The 3930-nt window shown below is 49.1% G+C and overlaps 1 non-coding gene across 1 annotated transcript; it reads left to right on the forward strand.

Moving 5' to 3' along the window:
* The first annotated feature begins 2094 nt into the window (after nucleotides 1-2094).
* On the forward strand, nucleotides 2095-2192 carry LOC138529022 (small Cajal body-specific RNA 14). Its single transcript, XR_011284384.1, has one exon. It is a non-coding gene; the product is annotated as a small Cajal body-specific RNA 14 (non-coding RNA).
* Nucleotides 2193-3930: the final 1738 nt, after the last annotated feature.

Raw genomic sequence — 3930 nt, forward strand, 5'->3', positions numbered from 1 at the left:
CATAATGCACATCAGTATCTAATAATTATTAAACAGCGTAGATGCACATCTTTTAGGGAGTGCTAGTGGCCTACTAGAGTGCCATTTTGCCAGGGATTGGCAACTGACCATTGACCAACATGTTGGAAGTCATGAATTGGTTCTCCAATTGCTTTGATTCTCTGTGTCCAAACCGGAGGCCGCTATTATGCATTAATCTCCGTGGCACGAGGGTAATGAAGAGGGATGGGTCTGCGGGATGTGCGAGTGTGTGTGCGCATCACTGGCACAGCAGACCTGCACGGTAAACCCAGGATCAGAGGATCAGAGGCAGCAAGTGGGCAGCAGCAGTGCCTCTCACCTTAGCAGGGAGGTGTCTGGCATTAAGTGCTATGTAATAATACACATCATTGCCCTGGTCAACGGCACAACCGAACTCTATTTGTATTATGGAGGACACTGGAATTAAACATTGTGCAAAATAAAATAAAATACAGCTAAACCGAACGTGAGGCGTCAGCCGACACAATTATGTATCTCACTGCACATATGGTGACCATTGCATACACATTTTATGAAACGGGTATTTGTAAATCAAACCACATCTGGCAGGGATGTCAACTCATGTAGGGGTTGCCAGGGGTCTGCCTGGTGACCCCTGAAGCCTCCCTTGCTACCCCTGTGGTCTCCCTTGCTTCCCCTAATTTAAAATTGGGGCTCCTGGGCTGTGGTCAGCAGCATGTAGCTCTGTGTTTCTTAAGTGGCTAGTTTTCTGATAGCTATAGCCGGTACGATAGCTCAGTGGGTTCAGCGCTCACTGCTGCAATGTGCGTGTGCTCTGCAGGTTGCAGGTTCAGCTCCCAGAGAGAGAGGTCAGGTCAACTCAGCCTTTTATCCTCCTGAGGTTGATAAGTGAGTACCAACACAGGTTGGGTGACTTTGTAGGTATATTTGGTCTATATGAAGCTCTTACAAGTAAGTGCTATATAATAACACAACATTATCATTTGGCCTTGGACATCTGCTTGCATTCACAGTAATTTGGTAAATTGGCCCATATGCGCTGATATTAATGATACATATGGTGATCCATTCTTGTATGAAATGTATATCACTTCACAGCAGACCTGCATGCACCCCCCACCCCCACCCCAGGCACACTCACATGGCATGGCATGGCAGGGAAAGCCCCTGAAAAGGGACGGTGTGGCTGAGACACACAGGCACTTGTTAGACTCTGCCCTAATGTTTACGTTGCTCAATTCTCACAGTAGTCCCACTCCAGTCCAGTCCTTACCTCAGTTGGCTGGCTGTTGGCTGGGCTGCTGCCTGCTGTCTGTGTGGCCGGCACTGGCACTGGGCACTCCACTGTCTGTCTGCTGGCCGGCCGCCTCAGTGCTGCTGTGGTCCTCCTGTCCTGTGTGGGCTGAGGCTGTGGGCACTGGCACTGTCGGTCTCGAGGTCCACTGCAGACGGTGTGTGCTTGTGGGGCACTGGGGCTCATATAGCAGCAGCCCAGCCAGTAGCATAATGTATGCATTGGCGATTTCGCCGATTTGGTGGCAAATTGGGTGGGCAGGCACTGCCTGCCCAGCCGAATTTTCATTGGGTCAATGGGTCCGATCCGTCCACGGCGCCGGCGGCCGGGGGCCCAGGCCAGCCAGCCCCCAGGCGCACAATTTGAAGACAGTTGCTTTCAACTTTGCAAAGAAGTGTTACTTACTTCCTGCAGCAAAGTTGAAAGCAAGTGTGAAATGTGTCACTGTGTTTTACAGTGCCAGGCTCGGCCCCAGCTCAGCGGAGCCCTCAGTCAGCCTGCAGGCAGGCTGCACCCCCCAGGGTCATGAGGACTCGGAGGGGAGGAGGGAGGCAGGTGTTACAATTGCTTTGTGTTTGCAATTGCTTCAGCCTGCCTCCCTCCGGCTCCCGAGTCCCACCACAGATTAAACAACTAAACAAGTTGTTCTCTCTGTGGCCGCGCCTGCTGCAGCCGCAGGCCAGAGGCTCGTGAGCTGACGGCGGGCACACCGGCCCCCTGAAGTGGCACTGGGCGGGCGGCGGCATGCCGCCGGCCTGGCCAGGCCCCAGGCCCACCGGCCTGTGAATTATGCACATGCATCTGCATCTGCATCTGCATGCATCATAAATTATGATGCATGCATATGCAGATGCATTCATCAAAGCAAGGTAACTGACTAGTGTTACCTTGCTATGATGATTGTGCAGAGAAGAGCAGACTCTCACTCCCCCTCCTGGCTCCCGCCTCCCGCCTCCCGCCCTCCACTGACTGGCTGGCTCGCCCAGCCCAGAGCAGGCGAGGCGACTCACTCCTCCAGCCCCGCCCCCCCCCCAATCCGGCCATCCCCTGATTTGGCCGCAGGCCGCGAATACTCGCGACGCCGCGGCTCGGCACACTGCAGCGCACACACACACACACTAGGCTGGGCCCGGGGGGCCGCTGGCCCGGCCTGCCAATAAAAAAAAAAAGACATTTTTTTAAAAAAAAAACGGCACAGACGTGGCTGCCGGAAAACCGGCCCCAGGGGACCCCAAAGTCGTTCAGCCACGGGCCGAAAGACCGAAAGGGCCAGTCCGACCCTGCATGAAGTTCACATTCATTTGGACACCCACGTATTTGGCTAATTTCTCAAAGTGCATAATTCTCTTCTGTTCGATGTGTGTGCAGACTATTAATTACTTATGTGTAAAGGACAATGGGTGTTTCATATAGTGGCCATTTTAGGCGATACAAACATCCATGGGGGTTGGACTCCTAAGAAGCTATTGAAGGGATAGCATTGAGCGCATGGTCATCACTTCCTTAAACATTTCAAGTGCACTATACTTCAGAAAAATGTGTTAGCTGAACCACTTCAAATTATAATTTACAAAATGGCTTTCAGCATTTATCAGCATTAATACAACGGCTTTAATCTATTGTGTGCAAAGCATTCTATTTTGAATAAGAACTATGTGTATACTTTTATGGTTTCATTTTGATGTATGTGCGTGCGTAGGTTTATTCTTACAAGATGTATATTGAAGAAGGAGAAAGAAATCCAGAAAACATTCCGAATATTTGTATACTTATAATGTATATAGCCATCTGTCTGTCTTAGGGCAGGGATCAACCAGTGGTGTTATTTTAGTCATGCGCAGGATTTATCCATCTTTTCCGACTTTTAGACAGATGCTCCAAACTATCAGTCCCATTATTGTCAGATCACAAACTGTGTGCTGAAGATAGCTTCAGTCCCACCTCTTGTAAACTTATGCATACAAATGGCTTTAGCTTAGGCAAAAATATTCGAAATATTGTATTCATCAATGTAATGGAATTCCAAATTAAACAGAGGCTTAGTTCGTTTTGGAAGAATGTTTCAACATATTCCGTGAGGCAGGATTTGACTTGAAATTGCTGCAGTCTGGAACAACAAAAATAATATGTACTGCTTATACAAATTGGCTTGCAAGGTTGGACATGTTACAGCTTATTGTGTATTCAAGGTTAGGAGCACAGGAGGTTGGTCAGTATCTCATCTTGATGTTTAGTAGTACATTTTAGTCACCCAGTCAGCCCGCTGTCTCTCTGTTCCTTGTGATTTTCTTCCAGCAGCAGCTTACTATCTCATACGAGTATCATTCTTTTATGGTTCAGTCATGTCCTTCTTTAAAGGAGTAAGGTCCTCCAGTGTATATACATTTCAGGAGGAGCGCTGCAGTGTGACTGATCTCTCTGAGGCTCTGTTATCTCTCTCTCCTGCCGCGGCCCACCCTTTGCCCGTTCTCAGACAAAGTCTTGCAAGAGCCCGTCGGAGCCGCTCTTGCGAGCCTAGCGCTCCACTGCAGATTTAATTCGCTTAAATCGATGGCAAGGTGTCCTATCTATTTTGTCCGTACTAGGGGCATTATTAATCTTCCCATAGAAAAATGTTATGCAATGTAAACTAT

Source organism: Ambystoma mexicanum, chromosome 7q (assembly GCF_040938575.1).
Source record: "Ambystoma mexicanum isolate Mex_15411 chromosome 7q, UKY_AmexF1_1, whole genome shotgun sequence".
Taxonomy (NCBI): domain Eukaryota; kingdom Metazoa; phylum Chordata; class Amphibia; order Caudata; family Ambystomatidae; genus Ambystoma; species Ambystoma mexicanum.